We start from the raw sequence: 11,460 nt of genomic DNA on the forward strand, positions 1-11,460 counted from the left end.
ATATGAACTGTGATGTTAACACATATAGTTAATAAAGTTGGATATAATCTTCTCATTTATTGACATAGTAAGAATTCTTCATTGCATACACACTTTAGAAAACAGTTGAATGACATCATTGAATATATGTTCACATTTACCAGCACCTCCAGTGACCTTTCCAATGGCTAGATTACGAGCCTAATAATTGAACTATTGATTTTACAAGAAAAAATTTCTCAGAATATCTGTGTATATTATCGTGAATACCATGGGAAAAAATCGAGGTACTAAGGTCAGGTAATTTGGTTAAAATATTAATAATAGATCAGGATTTAAAATGTGTACATTGGCTAATATCAACACATCCAATAAGCATGTGAGGATTTTATGTCCCAGTTTAATTTCTACCACAATTTTGAGAATTTTGTCTCTCATATATTAATTTTATCTACCTTTAAATTGCAGTTTAAATAAATAAAACATTTAAATTCAGTTTAGTTTAAATGAATAAAAGTTTCTTCACCAAATATCTGTAAATATTTCTGCATTTGTGTTAATTTTTTTAATTGTGAAAATACCATACAGAGGGGTAACAATTACATGGGCAAGGTAATGAGTACATTTCTTATCAAGCATTGTTGCCTCCTCCTTTGTTTCCCCTTCCCATCCCTTCCCATCTCCCTACCCCTCCATTGTGTTAATTTCTGTAATTTATTTTCTTTAAAAAATTTTTATTTCCAAATGTTTTACTGTATGAATAACCAATTTTTATAAATTTACTAGAGATTATAATATTTGAAAATACATGGATTTCACCTATTTTATAGTTAAAGACTAGCATTATAAAAAATTAATTTTTATATGTTGCTCTTTGAACTTGAACTCGGGGCCTAGGTGCTGTTTATAAGCTTCTTTTGCTCAAGTCTAGCCCTCTACCATTTGAACCACAGCTCCATTTCTAGTCATTTTTGTTTGTGGGTTTTTTCTTTTTCTTTTACTTTTTTCTTTGTAGTTTGGTGAAGATAATAGTCACAGATTTTTAGTTCTTAGCCTCCTGAGTAAGATTACAGGAATAAGTCACTGGCACTTGGCTCAAAATTAATTATTAAAGTGTGTTAGAGTATTTTCCAGAAAGGAAGAAAGAAAGAAAGAGAGGGGGGGGATGGAGGAAGAAGGGAAGGAAGAAAGGAAGGAAGGAAGGAAAGAAAGAAAGAAAGAAAGAGAAAGAAAGAAAGAAAGAAAGAAAGAAAGAGAAAGAAAGAAAGAAAGAAAGAAAGAAAGAAAGAAAGAGAAAGAAAGAAAGAAAGAAAGAAAGAAAGAAAGAAAGAAAGAAAGAAAGAAAGAAAGAAAGAAAGAAAGAAAGAAAGAAAGAAAGAAAGAAAGAAAGAAAGAAAAAAGAGAGGTAGAGGAAGGGTCAAGGGGATGACAGGAGGGAGGATGGAAAGCAAGAAGAAAGGAAGGAAGGAAGGAAGGAAGGAAAAAAGGAAGGAAGGAAGGAAAAATAAAAAAAAACAAAAAGTGATTTAAGATTATTTGAAACACTTTCAGATGTAAAATAGTTGGTTGCTTGATGGAATCTTGACAGAATAAACATTAGAGCAGCCATCATTGTTTATCTACTGTAAAATAATCAACAATATTTTATGTGGCTGAAAATGATTATGGAACATTTTATTAATACTTTAATCAGACTAAGAACTATGTTTATAAATCATGATAATTTTATGGGATTAAAAGAATTGTGTTTGGATATTGATCAAAATAATTTATTGTGGAAGGCCAAATATGCCCTAGGAATGTTAAATAATAAATATAAGTGTACTCATAACACAAAAAAGTAAAAATAGCTATCGAAAGTATAGGCATTTATTTTGCACTCTATTTTTCAAATATAAGTGTAATATACAATAAAATATTCCATTATCTTAATGTGTTTTGCTTATATATATGTTAGATGTCATCCAAGGCAGTTATTATCCATTATAAAATAATACTCATCATTTATTTTAGATATGTCTTTAAAATGTTTAGAAAACTACTTAGATATTTTAACAGCTATTGTCCAGCCAAGAAGTTAATGTTAAAGTTTAAATACACTGGAATTTTTCATTGGAATCAATCAGTTTGGCATTCAAATGGAAAGATAACAACATTGCCTGAATTCTGGACACAATTATGAGAAAATACAACTTAAAACGTCATTATTTCTATTAATCCTACCCATCTTAAAGCCTCCACATAATTAAAATATTGCATTATACCATTTATACAGGAATTGGCCTAAATTAACAAAATTATCTTCTTAGGAACATGTGATTTACTTTTCCAACATACATGGCTTTAAGGTACTTGAATGTACATAAAAGAAAGTAAAACATGAAATGATAATATAAAAATGTAAATAGAGCGTGTTAGTGAGTGGCAGAAAGTTAATAAAATATGATTAGCGCTGAAATGTAGCATTACAATATTAACTCTGTTCTGCCAGGTAGTGTTAAGCTCCAAACTGCAATATACTTGACATTTTCATTTTTCGTCCACAATAAAGAGAGCTTAGTTGTTCTTTTAAAATTAAAATCTGTTATACTAGGCACTGGTGGCTCATTCCTGGATACTCAGGAGGCTGAGATCTATGGATAATGGTTCCAAGTCAACGCAGGCAGAAGAATCCATGAGACTCATTTCCAATTAACCAAAAACAAAGCCAGAGGTGAAGCTGTGGCTCAAGTGGTAGAATGCTAATCTTGAGGAAAAAGCTCAAGAACAACATCCATGCCCTGAGTGACTAGTACCCCAAGGGACTAGTACCCCCCCCCGAAAAAAATTAAAATTTGTTTATAACATCCATATTACAGAAAGTAATTATCATATTCCAAATGTTTTATCTCTTGGTTTGTATATTTCGGTGTGTGTCTGTGTAAACCAGATAAGAAGGTATTTTTAGTAGTATTTTCTGATCCTTGGCATATTAAGTACAATATTGTTTATTTATACAAATATTATTTATCGACAAACCTGTAGAGATTATGCCAGCAGGTAAATGCCCTCACAAATCTATGGCTCTCTATGAATTCTAAGAAGAGCTTTAGTATTTTAATATGCTTTGACCTGCAGCCATCACTGTCATTTCTTCATAAGTTATTATACTTCAGGACTTAAACTTTGAGTTACCTTTTACTCCTTTTCAATGGAAAGAGTCTACTAAAGTGATACATGAATTTCATCAAAGCATCTGCTGCCAAGGGCAACAGTCATCTCTATATCAATAAGACCAATATCCAGTTTCTGTCATCTTGTTAATGTATTCATATTTGGCAGAGAACCTTCTTTGCATTCTCTTTACTTGGCTTCTACTCCTTTCACTCTCCTTTGAGAGCTCATCTGTTGTTTACATTTAGATATTCGCATATCCTACTAATCTGTACTCAAATCAACTTTGTCCATTGTTGTATTCATTTAAACAGATGGTTTTATTCCTTGACAACTCGAATTCTCAAATAAATAAATTTGGCCTAAATTCACTTCTGAGCTCCCTTCCTTCCTTCTTTCCTTCCTTCCTTCCTTCCTTCCTTCCTTCCTTCCTTCCTTCCTTTCTTTCTTTCTTTCTTTCTTCCTTTCTTTCTTTGTACTTTTTTATTATAAAAATGTTGTACATAGGGGTTACAGTTACATGAGCAAGGTAATCAGTAAATTTCCTATTGAGCATTGTTGCCTCCTCCTTTGTTTTCCCAGTACCATCCCTTCCTTTCCACCTCCACAACTACCCCCAACCGCCCAAGTTGTAAAGTTCTTTTCTGCATAGTGTTTTATACATTTTATTGTTACAATGGGTTAACCTGTATCCTTATTTAAGCATTTTGTGTTTTCCTTTCCCCTCCCTGAATTAGAGAATTGTGTATACAAGATGCAGAGCACAGACATCAAATACAGTGAAAACAGGGGTTATACCATGGGGGAGGAACATACAAAGCAAAAAAAAAATCACATGGTACATTATAAACACATTAGAAACAATAGCAAGAAAGAAAAAAATGTATTTGTGTCCTTATCTTGGGGTTCATTTAGCTTAACATCATCTTATATGGTCATATGTACATAGCTTTTCTGCTTGTCTACACATGTACTAGTTATTGCAAATAAGAGAAATAAGGGAACCATGGGACCTATGTTTCTTTGAGCCTAGCTTACTTCACTTAATACAATTTTTGGTGTTTCTTTCTTATATATGTAATGAGCACCTCAAGTCTCTACACACAAAACTGAACTCCTAATTTGTCATCAACATCTAAGTGCCATCTCTCTATTTCCGGTACTGAAGGTTGACACAACAAATAGAAATTTATTCCACTGGGTTAACAACCTAAAATCAGTGTTTATAAAGTTGACTGCTTTAAGAAAAGTACTCACTACTTTATGTATGTAACTGTAATCCCTCTGTATATCACCTTGACAATAAACCTAAATTAAAAAAGTAAAATAACCATAAAACCCCAAAACAGATGCTTGAAAGGACCATATTTCATGTTGTTCAGCTACTGCTGACCATCTATAATCTTTCTTATATCTTGATTTGTAAACACAGGACTCCCATCTTCACATCTACCTTTATGTTGATTTCTTCTCTGCCAGCCTGTATGTTCTTTGAAGGATATTCCAGTTGGATTTAGAATGCACTTGAGCTCAATACTATCTCATGTATATACTAACTTTAAGATTTTATAAGGACTTTATTTCTGAATAAGGCCAAATTATAAAGCTCGGGTAGAGTTTAGGGGTGCTAGTGACCAACCAACATTCTTCTTTTACCAACTTGACTGAATTACAACTTACACTTTTAGTTGTAGGTTAATATATTCAGGGTTAGTTCTTACTCTTTCCCTTCTCTTATATATAAATTCAGCTCTATAAATAACTTACTAGCTTTTACCTTCAAAATTATCTTAAGCATCCAATTACTACTATTCATTTTAATTTTTTTAAACATTTGCTCCAAACTACCATTGGCTTATAATTCGTATTATCATGAAAGATTCTTAACTGAAAATCTGCTTTAAGTTCCACCAAACATTTCTTTCTTTCTTTTTCTTTCACTTACTCACTCTGGTACAGATGTAGCAATCACCACACAGTTCAACAAAGAAAGTAAGCATCATTCTATCACAGGTGTTTTTTATTTTTCTACTTAGTTTTTTTTGTTTTTTGTTTTTTGTTTTTTTTGGGTTGGTTGTGGGTCTTGAAGTCTGGGCTTAGGTGCTGTCCCTGAGCTCTTCAGGTCATGAAGATAGCTCTACCACTTGAGCCATAAAGCTCCTTCCGGTTTTCTGGTGGTCAATTGGAGATAAGAATCCAGGAAGGCGTTCCTGCACGTACTGGTTTTGAACTGTGATCCTCAGATCTCAGCCTCCTGAGTAGTTAGTATTACAGGCAGGAGCCACCATCTTTCAACATGAGAAAATAATTTTTATTTGCTCAATATAAATAGAACTTTCCTTATTTCATATATCTATATAAAATATAGTGTCTTTAGGGTGTTAATCTGATCATATTAGATAAAAATGATAATCATTCTTCAACTAACTGTATTGTCTTCTATTTCACTGCTTATAAAACTAACAACTCTTATATACTATATTAATTAATTGGAACCCAATGATGTTGAGGGTAAAGAAACTTTACTATTAGGTTGATGTCATTCACATGGTAATTGATCAAATAATATCTTTTTAATTAATGTATTACCTAACATGAAATTCTGACTTTTAAATTCCTTAACTTTTAATTAAAAATTCTGACTCTTAAAATACATGATTATATTACACTTATAAAAATTTAGCTCTTCTGTTAAGGATTGTTTTTGCCATTTGGGGTCTTTTATTGCTCCATATGAATTTTTGGATTGCCTCTTCTATTTCCTTGAAGAATGAGGATAGAATATTGATAAGTATCACATTGAATTTGTAGATAGCCTTGGGAAGTATTGCCATTTTCACGATGTTGATCTTTCCAATCCAGGAGCATGGGAGTTTTTGCCACTTTCTAAGCTCTGTTTTGATTTCCTTTTTCAGGTTTTTAAAGTTTTCACCATAGAGGTCTTTCACTTCTTTGGTTAAGTTAATTCCTATGTATTCTATTTTTTGTGGGGCTATTACAAATGGAGTTGCTTCCCTGATTTCAGCCACACTTTTCTCATTGTTGGCATATAGAAAAGCCATTGATTTTTGAGGGTTAATTTTATACCCTGCTACTTTGCCAAACTTTAGAATCAGCTTGAGTAATTTGGGAGCGGAGTCCATGGGATTTTTTAAATACAAGATCATGTCATCTGCAAAGAGGTAGAGTTTTACTTCTTTCCCTATTTGGATCCTGTTTATGTTTGCATCTTGTCTTATTGCTGAAGCTAGGCATTCTGATACTAGATTAAAGAGCAGTGGAGACAGTGGGCATCCTTGTCTCATTCCTGAGTTTAGAGGAACAGTGCTGGAGGAATATCAATACCAAATTTCAAACTCTACTACAAAGCCATAGTAATCAAAACATCTTGGTACTTGCACAAGAACAGACCCCAGGACCAATGGAATAGGCTTGAAAACACAGAAATGAACCTAAAGTCTTATAACCATCTAATCTTCGATAAGGAAGCTAAAAAAATAGAATGGAAAAAAGACAGCCACTTCAGTGAATGGTGCTGGCAAAATTGGTTAACTACTTGTGGAAAACTAAAGCTAGATCCTTATATATCACCTTGCACCAGAATCAACTCCAAATGGATCAAAGACCTCAGAGTCAAAGCAGACACTCTGAAAACATTACAGGATCGAATAGGAGAAACCCTAGGTTATTTGCAATAACTAGTATATGTCGGAGTCAAGCAGAAAAGGTCAGATAAGTTGATGTTAGGGGAATGAACCCCAAGATAAGTATTCAAATGTTATTTTTTGTTTTTTTTCCTTTCATGCAATTGTTTCTATCATATTTATAAGATGATTTCTATGTTGCTTTGTATGTCCCTCCCCCACAGTATAATCCCTGCTTTCACTGTATTTTATGTTGGTATAATTTGTGGAGGGGAAGGGAAAAAAACAAATCGTTTAACTAGGGATACAGGTGGACCCATTGCAACAATGAGATGTACAAGTCGTTATGTTGAAAAACGAACTTACCAACTTTGGTGGGAGATTTGGGGGAGGATCGGGTAGGGGGTGGGGAGAGCATGGGAGGGATGGGAAGAGGAAACAATGGAGGGAGGCAACATTGCTTGATAAGAAATGTACTCGTTATCTTGCCCATGTAATTGTAACTCCTATGTACGGTATTCCCACAATAAAAAAGAGAAAGACTAGCCCCCCCCCCCCACAAAAAAATTTAGCTGTTTCAAAAATGAAGATTGCTTTTATCACTTGTTTTGGTGCCCTGATCATTTTATAATTGTGCTTAGTTCCTGAAATAAATAAATAACTTTGTTCTTAATATTACATGATAAAAAGTGTAAATCATCACACAGGGATTATGTGTTTTTTAGATAATACAAATTGAATTATGGTATTTATTAAAACAGAATAGTTCTTCTCTTCTATCTTGTTTTGTCAGTAAAATACAGTATACAATCTTAATTCATATTTTATTGCTGATCTAGTCCATTACATTTTAATAGAGTGGATACTGTGACTAAAAATGAGGAAAACATTGGAGCTTCATTTACAGAACAAAGGTGTTTGACATGATGTCAAAGGTTATTTAAATATATAATTCATCCCATCTGTTCCTCCCCCAATATAGCCAGCTGTAGGGGCTTAAACGAGGGGAAAAAAAGGAAAAGCTTGGCAATTCCTAGTTCTGTTTTGATTAGCATAAGCATCTGCTTTCTTGTCAGGAAATTCCTCCTTGAACACTAAACTACCATGGAAGTTGCCATTGAGTTTTCTTCCCTCATGATGGCTTATAATTGAGATATTTAAAAATATAAGCAATATGCCATGTTCTAGCTGAACAGCGTGATTTGTGAAACATCTAGTGATATAGCATGCCAAAGTTTATTAGAGGGTGGTACACCTTAAGAATGAAGATGTCATTCAAGTCAAATTTCAAACTAAATTGAAGTAAAATGCCACAGGAAACATATACAGTAGATTTATGCCACAACCATTTCCCAGTGCTATACTGAAGGAAAATAAAAAATAATTTTCTGAGCAAGGCCTGTAGTTGAAGGTTAATACCTCTGCTATTTTAAACTTTCATGGGATCTCAAATGTATATGAGTATGGCAGGATTGAAACAATCCATATGGCATTAATCCTAAAACAATTTTAAAATTTCCTTAAGGGTGTTTTATGAAATGTGTCAAGTGTGATTTTAATTTTTGCAAATGGTATAGTTCAGTACAATGTAATAATTTTGAACACTTACTGAATTAATGTATATATTCAGAAAGCTATTTCAAAATATGATTACTAACATTTATAAACTCAATGAACAAGATTTCTTAATATATTTTAAATCCCCTTAATTTCTCTCAATTCTGATTATTTTATTATACTTGATTTTTAATGTGCCTATTGCAAAAAAGATTCAATGCATTTATTTTGTTCACATTTACATTTCTTTTAGTCGTTTATATCCTTTCTCCCTCTTTTGACAGTTTTTTTAATAGTTTTCTTTAGTCTATTTCCAAACATTCATACAATGTACTTTGATCACACTAACCTTCACATTTCCATTTCATGATATTGCAGGCTGATGGTTCTTCCCCACATAGAAAATCTGTACATTCTGTCTTTTCATTACATAATTTTTTTTGTAATCTAATTCCATAAACTATAAAGCATATATATTTGGCTGTCTGAATCCAGCATATTTTTCTTAAGAGAATTATCTCTATTTATTTTCCTGCATAATTACATTCTTCTTTATGACAAAATGATATTCCATTTTGAATCTACTGTAACATTTCCTTTGCTCATTCCTCCAAGAGTTGATGAACATCTATGCTGATTTCTTAAGCTAAAGAGAAGAGTGTTGTAGTAAACACTGGTGTGCAATAACTAGTATATGTCTGAGACAAGCAGAAAAGGTCAGATAAATTGATGTTAGGTGAAATGAACCCCAAGATAAGTATTCAAATATTTTTTTTTCTTTCTTGCGATTGTATCTAATATATTTATAACATGATTTCTTTGTTGCTTTGTATGTCCTTCCCACACGGTATAACCCCTGCTTTCATTATATTTGATGTTGGTATAATTTGTGGAGGGGAAGGGCAAAAACAAACCTTTTAAATAGGGATACAGGTAGACCCATTGCAACAAAGAGATGTACAAGACATTATGTTGAAAAACGAACTTTACAAGTTTGGCCAGGGCTGGGCGGGAGGAGGGGGGGAGGGGGGAGGCAGGCGGAGAGATGGGAAGGGATGGGAAGGGGAAACAAAGGAGGAGGCAGCAATGCTTGATAAGACATATAGTCATTACCTTGCCCATGTAATTGTAACCCCTCTGTACGGTATTTTCACAATTAAAAAAAAAAACACTGGTGTGTGGGTACTTCTAGTGTATATTGGTTTACATTCATTCCTTCATATCCCAAGTAAGGCATAGTAGGACCATATGATGGGTTCTAATTTTACTTTTGAGCACCCTCCATATTGATTTCCATAATGGCTTCATTAATATTAACTCCCATTGACAGTTTGCAGAATTTCCTTTTGTCCCACATCCTAACCACTGTTGTCTGTTGTTTTCTTATGAATGCAATCTTGACTGAAGTAAAAATATGCTTTTTAATCTACATATTTTTTTCAGTTTCTTTTGCTGTTGATTTTAATTTTAGTTTTATTGTGGTTTGATAAAATATGTAAAGGTCATATTTTTTTTGTTTGCCAGGGCTGAGGTTTAAAACCTTGTTTCCTTTAGCTGTTTTACTCACAGCTGTTGCGTTACCACTCGAGCCACATTCTTAATTTTGTGTTATGTCATTGGACACAAAAGTCCCAACTGACTGTACAAGTCTCAACTCTAATCTAAGATCTCAGCCTCCTAAGTAACTAGGATTATAGGCATGGGCCATTTGTATCCAGCAGGAAGTTATTACTGTATTTTTTTTATTTGTGAAGACTAAGTTATTTTGTTTAATTTCAGGCCCTGTTTCTTGGACATAGGGTGAACCAATTCATCAGTGATACTCACTAGACATCATGTTGGAAATAAATTATACAACTTGGAGTGGGAGTATCAGGAGAGGAAAAATTGGGGGGAAATGAGAGAGGGGTAACACTATTGAAAAAGAAATATACTCATTATCTGAGTTGTGAAACTGTAATCCCTCTGTACATCATATTTACAATAAAATTTAAAAATAAAGATAAAAAGATAAAAAGCAATTTCTTTCCTTCATTTATTCTATCTGATATATTATTTTCACCAGTAAAGAAAAGCCAAGAAACATTTTTGATTATTTGGTTAAAACTCTCTTCAGTTAATTTATAGCCATGTTGTCATTTCACTTTCCACAAACACTCAAATACAGTTCAACCTATATCTTGGCTACTCTATAAAACTTACCTCATTTCAATAGTATGTTTCTCATTTCTAAATAATCTGATTTTATCAGAATCACTCTATTTTGAAATACTGGGGATAGAATCTAGGGTCTTATTCATGCTGGCTAGTACTTTGTAACATTCCTAGATTTACCAAAAATCTCTTGAAGTGAATGTGCACTTAAAAATTCTTCCAACAATGTATTCCATTAACAAGTTTCAAAGTCATTACCAATTTTTACGTACAAATGGTAGCAGCATTCCATTTGAAGTGCTTAAACCTGTATTAATCTGTGTCTCTGCTAACAGAATAGAATACCACAGACTTTGTAACTCACAAAACCTATACTTATTTGCTTACTCAACTGAATATTAGAAGTTCAAGATGAATATTTCTGCTGAGGTCTCTACCTAACAAAGTTTTTATCCAGGGTATTATTCTGTGTTCCTGTGAATAAAGAGAAATTCCAATTCTCTTAAAAGAACATCAATTATACTAGATTGGATCCCCACTCTCTTGATATTATTTGACATTAATAGACAGTAAATTTTCTTTCTTTTCCCTTCAGTCACATTTTTGGTTATTATTTTAACACATGAATCCTGAGATTACACAATTCATCCATAGCAATGTATATAAAAACTTCTTATTTCTATTAACATTATTCTTTGTGCAATATTAACTGTATTTGTAGTGTTCCTAAAGGGCAAGTTAACCTATTTTGAAAATATTGAAGTTTACGTTATAAAGAATCTTCATTAGAAAGTAACTATTAGGCTGTTTTTATTTATATACTTGGCATATCTTTTATGAATTGTTTTAATATGTTAATGCTATGTGTTTCATCATACAGACATACACATTTGTCCCTTATTTCTGACATACTTCTACACTAAGTACTTCAAATCACTTTCTTGGGGAGGTAGGTATAGAATGATAAAAGTGA

This window comes from Dipodomys spectabilis, unplaced genomic scaffold (assembly GCF_019054845.1).
Source record: "Dipodomys spectabilis isolate Male_0828 unplaced genomic scaffold, ASM1905484v1 ptg000115l, whole genome shotgun sequence".
Taxonomy (NCBI): Eukaryota; Metazoa; Chordata; class Mammalia; order Rodentia; family Heteromyidae; genus Dipodomys; species Dipodomys spectabilis.